Source organism: Gopherus evgoodei, chromosome 2, assembly GCF_007399415.2.
Source record: "Gopherus evgoodei ecotype Sinaloan lineage chromosome 2, rGopEvg1_v1.p, whole genome shotgun sequence".
Taxonomy (NCBI): domain Eukaryota; kingdom Metazoa; phylum Chordata; order Testudines; family Testudinidae; genus Gopherus; species Gopherus evgoodei.
The window spans coordinates 136,161,740-136,178,984 of record NC_044323.1 but is presented as its reverse complement, the minus strand read 5'-3'; the positions used below and the strand labels follow the sequence as shown (position 1 = coordinate 136,178,984).

At 45.7% G+C, this 17,245-nt stretch overlaps 1 protein-coding gene across 5 annotated transcripts in view; it reads right to left on the bottom strand.

The window, feature by feature from the left end:
• The window catches only part of OTULINL (OTU deubiquitinase with linear linkage specificity like), a 45,382-nt gene that overhangs the window by 23,895 nt on the left and 4,242 nt on the right, over positions 1 to 17,245 (bottom strand). Inside the window, exon 1 of one of the 5 annotated variants that reach the window (XM_030551724.1) lies at positions 16,703 to 16,736. The exons of 2 other annotated variants lie outside the window; for them this stretch is intronic. The gene's annotated coding sequence lies outside the window, so the exon portion shown is untranslated. Of the gene's footprint in view, positions 1 to 16,702; positions 16,737 to 17,245 lie in introns of those variants that run through there. 2 more of the 5 variants (XM_030551720.1, XM_030551723.1) reach the window with 2 other exon arrangements.

The following is a 17,245-nucleotide window of genomic DNA, read 5'->3' as shown; positions in this document are numbered from 1 at the left end:
GTCTGTATATTTAGATCCTACACAATGTACACCAGATCCCCTCTAGCGGCTGCTACTGAGAGCACAATTATTCCTTTACATCAAATCATAGAGGTCTGGGCTCAGGATCTGAAGATCCAGAGTTCAAACTTTGCTGACCACAAATGTTTGGCTGGGAATGAGGTGGTATCTTTATAGTTGCACAATGCATACCTCCTGTTTTTCCAGGTGAATTGAATAAACCATTAAAAAAACCCACAAAATTTCCTTGAACAGAGGTTTTACAGTATAAAACTATTTCTCTGTCAGTTATATGATCTGACGTGCAATGAACACAAGTATTCCATCTTTTAGTCATTTTTCAGTCACTTGGATGAATTGTGTCACACATTGGCAAGTTTGAAGGTTGAGAGAGCTATGAATGCAAAGACTCTAGGGAAATGGGGGCCGGAGTACTTGAATGCAGTTTGTAACTTCAGTTCCCTTGGAACCAATAGGAAATAGCCATCTTTACTAGGGGCACATACCCCTCCTTACCCCCAGTGAGTATTTGCTTTCTTTACTGAAGACATGAGTAGTTTTCAGTCTCATTTTATGATATGGGAAGTGTTTAAGGGAAAACTGTTAACAATAAGAAAGTTAAGGAAAAATTAATAACATTGTCTAATTATACCAAATTTCTTTATATGTACACATGAGGATAGTTAAACTTCCATTCCAGGCATCTGGAACGTGAATGATAAACCAGTCATACGTTAGCAAAAAGGTTGCTAAAGAAGGTCAGATGCTGAATTTTTTTCAAGTCACATTTAATATATTTTAACTCAGACTCAGTAACTGATTTAGTTGAATCCCCAGAAAATTCATTTTTACCAACAGATAATGTGCCTAAATTTGGAAGAAGTCATACAAAACAAAGAAGCTAAATCCCTGCTTTAAGTAAAAAACTAAACCCAGCCTTATTATAGACACAGTATTGCACATTGGTAATATTACATGGGGGGTGGACATGTACACACGCTTGTATAAATGCAGCTAACTGAATTTAACCCTTCTGTTAAGAATAGAACAGAAGTAGAAGAGTTATGTAATATTTATTATGTTGGTTGCCTGTTGCAATCCTGATACCAAGTATAGTAAATTACACCCTGAATAAGGTTCAGAAAAATAGTGAAACATTTCCTATAATGCTTTATAGGACAAGAACCACCCTTCCCCCACACCTCAACAACACTATCAGAGCCCCAATTTTAGGGGAAAAAAATTGCTATCAGCATATACCAAGTAGGAAAAAAATGAAAATGTTGCTGATACCAGATGCAAAATTAAGATCTGCCAGTAGCGTTGTAATTAAACAGCTATGCCATTTTAAGAACCTTGTCTTTACATAATAGAGCAGAAATGTCAATTTACATTGGTAAATTAAGCACAATTTTTTTTAATATGAAGTCTGATAAAACTCCATACTAACAAAGCTTTCTCCCCTTGTTCTATGAGAAACACCATAAGTGATAATTGCTTCCTCAGTATCAGAAGGTAATGGTGATGGGTATGGGAGAGGATGGTATCAATAATTGCATTATTCACCATATGGTAAAAATAGTGTTCAGTTTAAATTGTTCAATTCTTGGCTTTTATATGGAAATAGGCATACACATTGAGACTGAGACTAGAGTCAAAAGGTCACACAACAGTTTTTGCAGTATTTTGGCCCAATACTTTCAGGAAATCCTTTGCTACTCAGCTGCCTTATGAGAGTCAAAAATGTCTTCTCCCTCCCAGAGGCCTTTTAGAAAAAATAAAATTGTGAGGTAGCAGAGTAGCCTTTTCATTGTAAAAATATCCCACTCTCCCAAGCTATCTAAAATTGTAGTGTTTAACACACTCCAGCTGCTGTTTGACTTACTGCCACCATATCTTCATCAACAACTCAGATGTTGGCATAGAAAGTACGCTTATTAAGTTTGCAGATGATACCAAACTGGGAGGGATTGCAACTGCTCTGGAGGACAGGGTCAAAATTCAAAAGGATCTGGACAAATTGGAGAAATGGTCTGAGGTAAACCGGATGAAGTTCAATAAAGACAAATGCAAAGTGCTCCACTTAGGAAGGAACAATCACTTGCATACATACAGAATGGGAAGAGACTGTCTAGAAAGGAGTATGGCAGAAAGAGATCTAGGGGTCATAGTGGACCACAAGCTAAATATGAGTCAACAGTGCGATACTGTTGCAAAAAAAGCAAACATGATTCTGGGATGCATTAACAGGTATGTTGTAAACAAGACACGAGAAGTCATTCTTCCGCTCTACTCTGCGCTGGTTAGGCCTCAACTGGAGTATTGTGTCCAGTTCTGGGCACTGCATTTCAAGAAATATGTGGAGAAATTGGAGAGGGTCCAAAGAAGAGCAACAAGAATGATTAAAGGTCTTGAGAACATGACCTATGAGGAAAGGCTGAAAGAATTGGGTTTATTTAGTTTGGAAAAGAGAAGACTGAGAGGGGACATAATACCAGTTTTCAGGTATCTAAAAGGGTGTCATCAGGAGGAGGAGGGAGAAAACTTGTTCACCTTAGCCTCTAATGATAGAACAAGAAGCAATGGCCTTAAACTGCAGCAAGGGAGATTTAGGCTGGACATTAGGAAAAAGTTTCTAACTGTCAGGGTAGTTAAACACTGGAATAAATTGCCTAGGGAGGTTGTGGAATCTCCATCTCTGGAGATACTTAAGAGTAGGTTAGATAAATGTCTATCAGGGATGGTCTAGACAGTATTTGGTCCTGCTGTGAGGGCAGAGGACTGGACTCGATGACCTCTCGAGGTCCCTTCCAGTCCTAGAGTCTATGAATCTATGAATCATATCTGTGCCCAGGATCCTGTTTGTTGAGAATTTAAAGTATATTTCTGCTTTATTGCAAAAAGGATAACACATGTAATTATATTTTTCTTCTAGGGATTCCTACAAATGAGGGTAAATTTCAGTTTGTGAATCCATTCGTAATCTAATCTCCTTCCAGAATGGTACACCAGCAAAGACCAGTAACAGGCTCAAATCCACTTCCAATCAAGCAAGGAAAAAACACAAGAGAACGTTTCAGACACTAATATGTGAATATCATTATGTACCACAGAAAATGTAAACATTCTCTGAGCACTTACCCTTAGTTACAAACAGAAAATCTTCCTGAAATTTCAGTCATTGCCATTATTATTTTATTTTACAGCAGAACCTTAAAGATATGAACACCAGAATTATGGACTTACTGGTCAACCGGACACCTTGAGGAACCAGAAGTGACCAATCAGCCGGTTTCAGCCCCAGCACTCCCCTCATAGCTAAACCCCGAGCCCCAGTGCCCCTCACTCTGGCTGAAGCTGGGAATGAAGCTATGGGGGAGCCCCAAGCCCCAACAACCCTGTAGGGCCAAAGCTGGGAACAGAGTCGTGGAGCTGAAGCCCCAAGCTCCAATGCTCCCCATAGGTCTAAAGCCCTGAGCCCTGGTGCTCCCACGGGGCAGAAGCCCTGAGCCCCCACCCATAGCCCTGTGCCCCAAGGGTCAGAAGTCCTGACTTCTCCTCCCCCCCGTCCAGAGCCCTGCCCCTCTCCCCCACCCTGCAGCCCTCCCCCACCTTCTACCCACTCCCGTGGCTGACGTCCATAATGTCTGTGTTGTTCAGAGTTACGGAACATTTCAGAGTTATGGACAACCTCCATTCCCAAGGTTCTACTTCCCCATTCCCCATTCCGAGATGTTACACTCCAATCATACGCAAAGAAATAGGATTTATGTGAACTCCTATAAATCTATTATTTCAAGGAAGGTTATTATTTATAGAGGATCTATCTGTTGCTGAGGTTTATGGTGAGTCAGCCTAATGCTGCTCAGGGTTGTTTTGTCCAGTCTCTGCTTTCCAAAACATACAACTTTCAACAGTGGTGTGCTAAATCCAAATTGGCAGAGTAAAGGAATATTGAATTTATATTTTAATCCTGAAAGCCGTCCTACACTTAATCTTAGCCAAAAGGCAGAGTAATATGAATTCCTTACCTTCTTCAATAAAGTACCTCTTGATGTGCCTGGATAACTGGGACTTATATCAGGGAAAATTAAAATGTTACTCTCCTAAAAATAATCGTTTTGCACTCTAACCTGCTTACCATTCCATCCTGTTTGCCAATATCATACAGCAGGAATCCTAAAATAGCTTTGTTCTCTCTCCTTCGAAGATGTATAGCTATTAGGGACTGATGAGGCTAATCCACACCAGTATGTCCCAAGCTGTCAGCCATTCTATAGACACTAAGGGTATGTCTGCACTGCAGTAAAATACCTGTGGCTGGCCCATGCCAGCTGACTCAGGCTCAGGCTGAAGGATTATAAAACTGAAGTGTAGACGTTCAGGCTTGGGCTGGAGCCCAGGCTCTGAGACCCTCCCCCACTTGCTGGGTTTCTAAGCCTGGGCTCCAGCCCAAGCCCAAACATCTACACTGCAATTTTTAGCCCTGTGAACCTGAGTCAGCTGACCAAAGACCAGCCATGATTGCGCAACGCATCTTTTATTGCAGTGTAGACGTACACGTAGTCTAGAGTGTGAACTGTACTGCATTCTGCAGTAAATGCTGCTGCCACTGGGGAGTCCTGGCAGAGTTGAAGCTGCGCCAGTCCCCTGAGTCACTGCAGGAACAGGCTGGCAGACAGCAGCATGTTCACAGAAAGGGATATTATGGCCTCTGAGCCAGGGGCAAAGGGCTGTGGGTGGTGCTGCTTAGTAAATAAATTACAGTGTCTAGAGCATCACAGGTAGTTAGTTGCCTGTGTCCTGATCTCTTCTCAGGTGGGCACAGTGTTATAACAAGAGCAATATACATACAACATAACTAGGACAGGAAACACCTTTTCTCATGTTTGTTTGTACAGTTCCTAACACAAAGAAGTCCTCCTGCTCAGGGCTGTCCCTAGGGGTGTGTGCTGCCCGGGGTGGAAATGACGAATTCGGCACTTCCACGACTGACCATGCCGGGCAGGGGAAGTGGTGACTCCCCAAACAGGCAGGTGTGGCCCCGCACACACTCCACCCCCCCAGGGTGGTGCTGCTACGCTCCTGGGGGCTGCGGCCATGCTGCCCACCTTCCCGGGACTGGGGAGGCTGCAGCAGCGGCGCCATGTGCTCTCCCTTGGGTGGAAGGGGCAGGATTGGAGGCTAGCCTCCCCCCACCAGCGGGTCAAGTGCTACCCATGCGCGCCGGCCAATCATGCTGGCCCACAGGGCCCCCCAAAGCACAAGGCCAGGAGCAGTCAGCCTGATTCACCATACCCTAGGGAACAGCTCTGTTCCTGCTACATGACTGGGGTCCACAGGCACTATCATCATAAAAATTATAATCATGGACATGAGCACCAGAAGGTCAAGATGTACAAGAAAACATGAGTACTTGTAACCCAAATAAGGGATGTATTCAAAGGAATCAGTCACTGAACAATCAGAACAGAAAATAAAGGTACATACAATAGAACGGACTGTGACCTGTATGAGAAAATAAACCATCTGTCAGAGCACCCCATCAGCGCTCTCAGGAGAAAAAACTAAGAGCAGACCTTGTATGGTTTTGGGCAAGTCACATAATCTCTGTGTTGTTCATCAGTTTATTCATTTGTAAACAACCATTTACAGGCTTTAGGACTACGGAGCCTTGCGGTTGAAGTGTGACAGCTGAAAGGACAGGACACAACACAACAAGAACTGCTTCTAGCAAGCACACTATTATCTTTAGGGCAATATTCATATATTCACAAGCTCAGCACACCCCACACATCCAATAAATAAAGGATTACTCAGACACAGCCAGGAACCTCAACCCTAACCTAACCAATGACAGAAGCCCCATTATACAGAACCAAGCCTGCTTCCTATCAATAACTACTAGTTTCTTAGAAACAGCATGCTGACTACCTGGCACCTACTGACAGTAAATTGTTCTGAAAGCCCAACAGTTTTTACACAATTGATGATATCAATACAATTCTGGTTATTTTTGTCTTCACCTGCTGGTACAAGGAAGCACCTACTTTTGCCTGTGCCAGTGTAGGAAATCAATTCATTTGACAGTCTAGCTTTACAGCTGTCAATTTAAAGGCACACATGGAAACAGTACCAGAGACCGCAGCTCTTTAGAATAGTGGTTTTATTCACCATATTTTGCACTTTGGAAAGCACCATGTAAAGTTTTAGAAGAATGTAACTAGTAATCAGCAATAATATCTGGCCTCATGGCCTGTCAAAGTCCTGCCTTCTTATTGTTTAGTATGTGAAAAAGTGCGATTCCACAGGTGGAATTTCATCAGTTTGGAAATTTTACTTTGTGTGATTTAGTTTTAAGTGGAACACAGGACCGGTCCAAGAGAGAACATAGCTGTACCTCTCCTAAAAGAGCAACCATAATGTAATTAAATGTAACATCCTTCTAGAGGGAAAATGTCAAAGTCACCACCACAGTAGCATTTATTTTCAAAAAGGGGAACCACACAAAAATGAAGATGTTAGTTAAACACAAATTTAAAGCAACGATCAAATGAGTGAAATGCCTGTAAACTGCATGGAGACTATTTAAAACACTATAATACAGGCTCAAACTAAATGTATACCCCAAATTAAAAAACAAAACACAAAACAGTAAGAGGACCAACAAATTTCTACTAGGGCGTCGATATAGGGAGTTTGGGAACAAATTAATAAATTAAGCAGTAATAAGTCACCAGGACCTGATGGTATTCACCCAAGAGCTGTGAAGAAACTCAAATACGAAATTTCAAAACAGCGATATGTAACCTATCACTTAAATCAGCCTCTGTACCAGATGACTGGAGGCCACCCAATGTATCGCTGATTTTTAATAAAGGCTCCAGGCAAATCTGGCAACCACAAGATGGTAAGACTAACGTCAGCACCGGGAAAACTGGTTAAAACTATAGTAAAGAACAAAAGTATCAGATAGGTAGATGAACATAATGTGTTGGAGAAGAGTCTACATGGCTGTTATAAAGGGGTATCATGCCTCACCAATCTATTAGAATTCTTTGAGTAAATCAACAAGCATAACAAGGGTGATCCAGTCAATATAATGTACATGGATTTTCAAAACACCTTTGACAAGGTCCCTCACCAAAGGCTCTTAAACAAACTCAGCAGTCATGGGATAAGAGGGAAGGTCTTCTCATGGACAGGTAACTGGTTAAAAAAATAGGAAACAAATGATCAAAATAAAAGGTCAGTTTTCACAATGGAAAGAGGTAATTAACACACTTCCCTCCAATCCCCAGATATGTACTTGGGCCTGTGCTGTTCAACATATTCATAAATGATATGGAAAAAGCGGTGAAGAGTGAGGTGGCAAAAATTTGCAGATGATAGAAAAATTATTCAAGCCGGTTAAATCCAAAGCTGATTGCAAAGAGTTACAAAGGGATCTCATTAAACTGAGTGACAAAATGGAAGATAAAATTCAACGTCAATAAGTGTGAAGTAATGCACACTGGCAAAAATAATCCCAACTATACATACAAAATGAAGGTGTCTAAATTAGCTATTACCACCCATGAAAGAGATCTTGGCATCATCATGGATAGCTCCCTGAAAACATTGGCTCAATGTGCAGCAGCAGTCAAAAAAAGCTAACAGTGTTAGGAACCATTAGGAAATGGATAGCTAATAAGGCAGTAAATATTATAATGCCACTATATCAATCAATGGTATGCCCACACCTTGAATATTACGTGCTATTCTGGTTGCCCCATCTCTAAAAATATATATATTAGAATTGGAAAAAGTGCAGAGAAGGGCCACAAAAATGATTAGGGGAATGGAACAACTACTATATGAGGAGAAGTTAAAAAGACAGACTGTTCTGCTTAGAAAAGAGACAACTAAGGGAGCCCTAAGACATTACTCACTGTGAATAAGGTTGGCAGGAGCTGGCCCTATCTATTTTGATGACTGAGAAAAGCAAGTTTTCAAATGTTTATTCTTGTTAGCATTGCAGAGGGGAAAAAATATCAGCGAGGCAGCTGGATTTGATTAGTGTTGTCTCTTCAACCCTAGAGGGACATCATTAATTTGAAATCTAGCCAATTTAAAAAATAGTTAAAAGTAGTGGCAGATACAACACCTTCACATGACCTCTTCTCCCAGTTTTCGGTGAGCTCTGACTACATTTTTCTATTTTTCTCTCCCAGTCATGCAAAAGATCCACACAAATAAAAGGGTGAACTGACTTAACAATAGCAGGGAAATTGAAATTGACTATAAACAAAGCAGTGTCTGATGCAGAAGATAAACAAACTGAAATAAATGTTCTCTTCCCATTCTCTTAGTCACTCTTATTAGAAGTAATGCCAAAAACTATGGGAAGAATAAATATTTCACCTTTGTGATTTAAGTTGATGGTGTTCCTTTAACTCCTCCTGACTGAAATAGTTTGTACATTGGAATTTATTATTATTACTAGTATACATTTGGCATCACCACTGGTATCTGGACACCTTGCAAAGATTAAACAGAGACATTCAAGATCTCCATAAAAAGAAGCCAAAAGACCACGGTCCCCTGCTGCCTCTGCAGCTTTACCAAGCAGCTTAGAAACCAAGACTTAATCAGCTGGGAAGGCCTGGAAAAAAGAACTGAATCTTGCGACTCCATCTGCAATGGATTCTAATTAAGTTTGACTCTGGATCCCAAGCTGATTTTGCAGGGCTGGCAGTTTGGGGAATAGGGGGTGTCTTTTTACTTGTAAACTAAGGATATTTAATATGAAATAACAGAGCGAATAATTCTGGAATGCATGCAGTATTTACAGAATCATTTTTCAGAGCTGAACAGCACTTCAAAGCATCAACCCTATCTGGAGTTAACTATTTTTGAAAACCCAAGCTTTGACGAACATGTCACACTTAGAAGGAATTAAAGAAAAACATGAAGTGACAAGAAATGAAAACAAAACCAAAGGGCATTAAACAAAGCACACAGCAAACAGGAACAACAATAAAAGGCCTCTACATGCATGGGCTTGCTTAAACCTTAAAATTTCCATGCCAGCTGTTGTAACTTTCCCTCGGCCCAACTATCACCATCTCTGGCTGAGAGAAGCAGATTAATCTGCTCATAGCATCTGGGTTTCTTGCCCGCCTGTTAGCTTTCGCTGATACCTTGGGCAGTCACTGGCCACTCACTCCACCCTTATTTACCTTTTGTAGGAACTCTGAGGTTTCTAATTCCTTGGACCGTATGGTCTGCCTTGGGAACAGTAAACAATTCTAGCTGAGAGCAACAGACAGGGGTACTCCCCATCTGATAACTCTGCCATTGTTTCATTTCCTTTGGGTTTCCCCCGTTACAGCCTCCTTTGATTTAACTCCCAGCATTCAGGCAGATTAATATCAAACAGATATTAAAATATCATGCGCCCCTTTGGTTAAGAAATACTACATAACTCCATAATTCTTCACAGCTCCTCGTTCATTTCAACATCTCGTTTTAAAAATCCCCCATCTTTAGTACCCTCCATGAACTGGACTCCTGCTATTTGGAACAGCCTCTCTCCCCTCCTACTGCCCCACAGCCCCTTCACCCCTTAGATTTGCCACTTGTTTTCAAATCTCAGCAAAAGCCGTCTCTTTTCTCCTTTGTCTACATCTAATTTGTTTCCCATTGCTTATTGCTGCACTGCAAGATTTTGTGTGATTTTAACTGATTTGATCTTAACACTGCATTAACAAAAGTTACTCTGTCCAATTGTAAGTAGATGTGTAAATATGTATATGTAAAATTAAACATGGTAGCACGAACTGACTCTCAGAAGCCCATGAAGGATGGTGGGAGAAGGCGAGCAAAACATAATTTATAGCCATCTTGCACCAGATTTAAACTCTTTGTTCTTAGCCATGGGAAAATATATACCAAGATTCATTGTAATGAAAAGAATTAGTTAATAATGGCTTATTATGGTATCTTTCTGGAAAGTGCCATGTTGTCAAATCTGACATCAAGTGCTGTGAGAATGCACATAAAACTGTATCTGCCAAGCACGGAACCCCAGCAACGATATTTGTGAGCAAAGGTCCTTATTATTCCATACATGGGTGAAAAGCAGCTTCATCAGCGTTGGAGCACAATTAATCCACTGTGTATCAGGTAAACGACAAAACCAAAAGAGAGATGCAGATTGCCAAGAGAGTGCTGGAAAAGGTGTCTGACAGTAGCTCAGCTTAATGTTTTGTTTTATTGGCTTATTATAGCTCAGTTAGAATTCAGATTATGTTCTTCAGGAAACAGTTACAAAGGTATTAGAGAAGCTCCACAATTAATGTGTCTCATTAAAGCACCTTACTAAAATATCTTTATACCAGTATAACTGCATCCACACTACGGGGCTTGTACCATTTAACTATACATTTAAATCTGTACAAGTGTTATGAATAGATAAACTAAAAAATCACTTTGCTACTGCACCTTCTCACACTGCTTTTAGAGCTATAGAATTATAACCAGACATGGCTTAAAACTGTAAGCTCAAGAAATACAGACTTCTAAAAAATAATGTATTTAAAAAATAAAATGACTATAGTTATAACCTTTATGCAAGGCTAGCAGATCTCTCAAGTCCCAACATACTTGATATTTTATCATGATTGTTAATGCAGAGCATTTGTGCCCAGGACTGGCTCTAGGCACCAGCACTCCAAGCACGTGCTTGGGGCAGCACTTTCCAAGGGGCAGCACTCCGGGTCGTTTTGTTGTTGTTGTTGTTGTTGTCTGGGGCGCAAAAAGCCGGGAGCCGGCCCTGAGCTGAGGTGAGCTATGGCAGTGGGGGATGCAGGGAGGGCCGCAGGAAGTAACCCTGGTGGGGGGCGCACAGGAACTGCTCCCACCCCAGCTCACTTCCGCTCCACTGCCACCTGCTCCCCCGAGCGCAGCCACTCCGCTTCTCCCCCCTCCCTCTCAAGCTTGCCACGCGAATCAGCTGTTTTGCAGCAAGCCGGGAAGGAGGGGGGAGAAGCAGAGCGGCGGCGGTGCGCTCAGGAGAGCAGGCAGAGCGGAGGTGAGCTGCGGCGGTGGGGGGCGCAGGGAGGGACACAGGAAGTAATCCAGGAGAGGAGGGGGGCAGAGGAACTGCTTTTCCTGCCAGCTCACCTCCGCCTCCTCCCCTGACCACACCGCTGCTCCGCTTCTCCCCGCTCCCTCCCAGGCTTGCCGCAAAACAGCTGATTCCTGTGGCAAGCCTGGGAGGGAGGGGTAGGAGGGGAAATGCGGCACGCCCAGGGGAGGAAGTGGGGCCGGGGATTTGGGGAAGGGGTTGGAATGGGGTGGGGAAGGGGTGGAGTTGTGGTACGGCTGGTGGGGGCGCGGGAAAGTTTTTGCTTGGAGCAGCAAAAAACTTGGAGCTGGCCCTGTTTGTGTCACTGCATAATATCATTTGCACAGTCCACTCCCCCAATTCACCTACTAATAAAATTATCTTAGTCACTGACAACACACAACAGAATATGTATACTGTATACGTGATGGTGCAGTACAATAAGAAGTTTGAATGGCCACATTACTCACAACTGCCAAATCACAACTCACCAAATAAACTTCTTTACAATTCTTTGAGAGGTTTTTTTGTTTTCAGCAAAAATGTATTGGCATCATCTTTTGTATTCTCTCCTCCTGAAAGCTTGGCTCCATTAGTACCGTGGTTCCAGTCACTCAGGGCTAAGAGCAAGGGGACATCTAAACTATATTTCAGACAATTTAAGACCCAATATTTTGGAACCTGCCAGGCCTACAAGCAAGTGCTGGTTCCATCAGAAAGCTGCAAGTCTCCTGTTTCTGTTTGTAATGACATCCCTGGCCGGTAATCTTTGGGAACTAAACCTGATGCCTCACTCTAAAAATCATGAACCTTTGCTCAGAACTGAAAAGAGGTTTGGGGGGAGTGCATGGGGCAAAAATCTGAAATAGAGACCCCCCCCACACACATCCTTCCAAAAAAATAAAAAAAGTATCACAGTGATGGAAGAGTTTAAGACGTTAAAGGAATGGGAGGTTAGAGAGCGTCCAGGCCTGTGCAGTTGCTGTCCTCCCGACAGACGAGGGGGAATCTGCCCTGCATGTGTCCAGGAGGGGGAGGGAGTGTGCTCAGCGAGTCTCCTGGGTCCCGGTGCAACAATGCCAAGGGCAGCCATAGTGGAATTTGGACTCAGCCAGAGCAAGCGAGTCGCTCTCCGCACTACTGATGGCAGACACTGAACCCAAGGGGTGCTATGTGACCCTGTGCACTACGTCGCAAAGGCTGTCAATCAGATTTGGCCAGGTCACCCCTCCATTATTTTGGGCACCCTCTAAAATGGGGAGCCCTGGGTAAACTGCCCCTGCTGGGAGCCCTGCCAAAGGACCAGGTCCATTAGCTCAGGGTGGCAGCAGACTCATATCTCGGATCCACTCACTAGAGGGGGTCAAGGAGCCATTCTATTACACATTTTGCCTGGCCAGGGAAGCTCATCCAACAAGTTGAAAAAAAAATCATATTCCAAGTGTTACACAGTGGTCAAAATAAAATAAATTTAAAAGAGTGGCTTGAGACAGAGATTTGGAATGTTAAAAATAATGCCACGGGGGGGGGAGGGGGGACGGATAGCTCAGTGGTTTGAGCATTGATCTGCTAAACCCAGGGTTGAGAGTTCAATCCTTGAGAGGGCCATTTAGGGATATGGGGCAAAAATCCATCCGGGGATTTGTCCTGCTTTGAAGCAGGGGGTTGGACTAGATGATCTCCTGAGGTCCCTTCCAACTCTGATATTCTATGATTCTATGATAAAGATGGATTTGCAGACAGAGGGCAGGTGCAATACATAATGAATTTCAAAGGACCCTGCAATTCTCCTTCTCCCCAAGAGGAGGGTCCTGCTACTGAAGACTTAACCTAGGGTGTCTTTGTAGTAAAAACACTTGTTACCATTGTTTAAATTTACAGTGCCTAAAGCAGTGGTCACTTTTTGAATCTAAAGGCAACCCAGGATCTACCTCACCCCTTCCCCAAAGCCCTGCCCACACCATCCCCCCTCTCTCCATTGCTCACTCTCCCCCACTCTCACCAGGCTGGGATAGAGGGTTGGGGTTCAAGAGGGGGTGCAGGCTCTGGACTTGGGCCAAGAGGTTTTCAGTGTGAGAAGAGGCTCTGGACTGAGCCTGGGGCAAGGGGTTGGGGTGTAGGAGAAGTGCAAGCTCTAGGAGGGAGTTTGGATGCAAGAGGGGGTTCCAGGCTGGGGCAGAGTGTTGGGGTGTGGGAAGGGATGCAGGCTCTGGGAGGGAGTTTGGGTGCAGGGGGGGCTCCAGGCTGGGGCAGAGTGTTGGGATACAGGAGGGGGTATGAGGTGCTGGCTCTGGGGAGGGGGTCAGGGCTGGGGCTTGGGGTGCAGGAAGGAGTTCAGGGTGCAGAAGGGGGAATGGGATGCTGGCTCCAGGAAGGGGCTCAGGGTGGAGCTTGGGGTGGAGGGGGTATAGGGTGCTGGCTCCGGGAGTGGGCTCAGGGATGACGTGCAGCCTCCTGCCAGGCAACACTTACCTCCGGCGGTTCCTGGTCGGCGGTGGGCACAGTGAGGCTAAGACAGGCTCCCTGCCTACCTCAGCCCTACACCACTCCTGAAAGGGGCCAACATGCCCCTGTGGCCCCTGAGGGGGAACTGGGGGGCATGTGGCTCCATGTGCTGTCCCTCTCTGCAAGCACTGCTCCCGCAGCTCTCCCAGCCAATGGGAGCTGCAGTGTATGAAAGCAGGAGCAGAGTGGGGAGGGAGACCCCTGCCTCCCCCTGGGGGGGAAGTACTGGCTACTTCTAGGAGCAGCACGGGCCAGGGAAGGCAGGGAGTCTGCCTTAGCAGCAGCCACAGTGCAACGCCAGAGATCACGATCAACCGGTTAGTGATCACTGGCCTAAAGTTAGGCACCCAAATTCATCTTAAGGCAATTATAGAGGCCTGACTTTTAGAGGTGCTGATCATGCAGATTTGTCATTGAAGTCTATGGAATATTTGGGTGTTCAAAACCTCTGAAAAATCAGATCATTTATTTGCTTAATTAAGGAATTAGTTGCCTAGTTTTAGGCATTCAACTTTGAAAATACTGACCATAATTTCTAGCGTTTTCCCTCTCCTCCCCCAACAAGAAAACCAAAACAAAAAATAAAGTCACATACCCTCTTATGTATAGTGGATTCCAAGGGGTTGTGGGAGGGAGTGGGTCAAGCAATATTTTGCATGTTGGTTACTCAAATTGGCTTCTTCATGGTGCCTCTAAAATACAAGCATCTTTTGTCCCATTGTTCATCTCTATTTTAATGCATATTTAAATTCTCTGTCTAAACATAAGCTGTTGTTAATTACAGACCTCAGCTAAGGTCCTGAGAGACAAGCTCCAGAGATTTAAAAACAGTTTTTAGAGCCCAAGTATAGAAATTACCAGTTTTAATAGTTCACACGTTATTCCTGCTTCAACATACTGAGAAATATGAAAACAGCAGTCCCTGGGGCTAAGGTAAAATAGTCATATTTTCAAGTATCAGCAATTGAGAGAATTACAATAACCACATTGTACTGACTGATTGAATCGCCTGAGAATTACTTCCCTTTAACTTCCAGAAGTTAAAACTGAAAGCAAGGTAGGAGCAATTTTCACATTTCAATCAGTGAGCAAACGTTTAGTTGGTCAGCGAGAGAGAAAGAGTCCAGCCTCAGTCAGCGTGGCAAGACAGATGGATCAGTCGTAATTATTAAACCAGAAATTTACTCTAATGCTGTATTGCTACAGCAGAAAGACAAAGTGAAAATATATGGTTTCTGGAAAAGAAGACATCAGTCAATATAGGCACAAGGCTGTGTAAACACTGATTGCACTGTGACTATGAGATGTAGCTACAATCACCTGGGAGGAGACTAAGGGGAACATGTCCATCTTTGGACTGCTCTGGTGATGTCCTCCTTAGGGTGACTTTGGAAGTCAAGCACTCCCTCCTCCTTTTCCCCTGTGATGGAAGTGGAGGGCACTCAACACCATGCAGGTTTGGACACTTATCTGGGCTATAGGCGGCAAGTTATATGGGCCCGTGGGGCTCATGCTCCATCAATATTCAGAAACATGGGCCCAGCTCCACCAATGTATGCACTTATATTTTCAGAGCCATCCCGTCCATAGGACAACCACCCCAGGCCCCACTTTGGGGGGCCCCATACTTCAGGGGGATGCAGGGTCCAGGGGGCTGGAGGGTTAGCAGGGGGCTTGGCATCAGCAAGCAACCCAGCCCCAGCCCATTCCACCCCACTGCTTTCCACCCATGCTCTGCCTCTTCCTGCCTCTGCTCCGCCCCTTCCCCCTCATTCCACTCCTTCCCCCACCCTGCCTCTTTCTGGCTTCCACCCCCTCCCCTGGGCAATGCCAGGAGCTGGCAGGGCAGGCTGGGGTCAAATCGATTGCTACCGCCAGTGCCCAGCCCCCTACTAATCCCCCAGGCTGCCCTGGACCCCACGTCCCCCTGAAGCATGGGGCCCAGGGCAGTTGCCCAGGTCCATCCTATGGACAGGACAGCTCTGCGTGGACCCGTTCTGGCTGGGCACCACCAAAAATTATACAAATCTGGTGCCCATGACCTGGGCATCTACAAGCCAACCACCTCAGTGTCTTCAAAATGTAACAGTCAAGGTTTAAAATCTCTCCCCCCACAATCGTGCCTTAAAAACACACACAGACACACACACACACACACACCCTTGGAACCTTGCAATATTTACAAGGAACTGTTTTCGCCCAAAATCTCTGGCCTCAGTCAAATCCATGTGCTGTCTCTATTAAACGGTTCCAGCAGTATTTTGTGTTTTTTGTTTCTTAAACAGAGACCACAACTGGAAGAAAGCTGAGCATTATTAAGTCTCTCTTAAATCTCTGTAGATACTTCAAGTATTTATAGTCCTTGCCAAGGAGCCTTGAAATAACTGAGCATAAAAATATCTATGAATATAATCTCCTATCAACAGTTCCCCAAACTGTTGGTAGTAGAGGCGGAGTCACTATATTACACAAATGCATGGGCCAAAATGGAGAAAGCCCTTTGCCCTTATCTTTTTCCTGGGGTGTGTTGTGGGCAATGTGGCATCACCCTCTGGCACCTCCCATAACAGTAGGTAGGTGAGGCTTACAGAAAACGACCCTGGGACCAGAAGCCAAATTCCACCCCCGGTTTGTGCCAAGAATGACCGAAAGGGGAAGGACCCGATCCCGATCCCTCTCCCCCTGCCCTGCAAGGTCCACACTCCACTCCCAGACGCTCCACACAGCCCGTTGCGGCTTCCCTGTTTCCTGCCCCGTCCAACCCATGCTAGCAAACCAGCCTCCCCGGGGCAGCCACCGATCCTGCGCGCGAGGGAGGGAGGCAAAACGTCCCACCCCAAGCCCTGGTGTTGTCCCTGCGAGCCCGAGGGCGGATCCTCCGGCGCCTGCCACACGCCAGCGACCTGCAGGGGCGGCCGGTGTAGCGCGGGCAGGAGGCGCTGGGTGGGGCGCGGAGTGTGGAGGGAGGGGAAGGGATCCCCGGGAATGCCGGGCTGGGAATCCCCGCGCCGGCCCCTGCAAGGAGCCCCCACCCCAGAGCAGCCTCCGGGGCCGCGAAGCGCGAGCGGTCACTGGGGAGCCTCTCACCTGCGGGGCCGCCGCCGCTCCCGGGAGTGCGGCGCAGGGGGCGGAGCCCTGGGTGCAGGCGGTCCCGCGCCGCTGGGGAGGAGCCGGAGCCGCTGCTGCTCCCACCCCCGGGAGCGGGCTCGGGGGCCGCTCTTTGCTGGGGCTGTGCCGCCTGCGCCCCTCAGGGGGGCCTCCCCCTCTCTTGGGGGGTGGGGTGGGATGGGCGCCCCCAGCCGGGTGGGCAGGCACAGCAGGATCTCCTGGTGTGTCTAGAGCGGAGAGAATTCATGGCAGAGGAGCTCGGTGTCCCACACACCAGCAGGAAAAGTGGAGGACTTTGGGGTACCAGCACAGCACCCGACGTTTTTAGCTGCCAGTGCCGCCCTGTGGACACAGCTGTTGGGACATGTGCCCCTGCCAGAGGCTCCCGGGGGGCTGCACTCCCCAGAAGTTTCTGCAGGTGCCCTGGGCTGGTCAGTACCCTAGTGGTGCAGCTGGTGTGCACAGAGAAGCCCCAACATTAATATACAGATCCAACCAACATGGTAGGAAAGTAACAGGGCC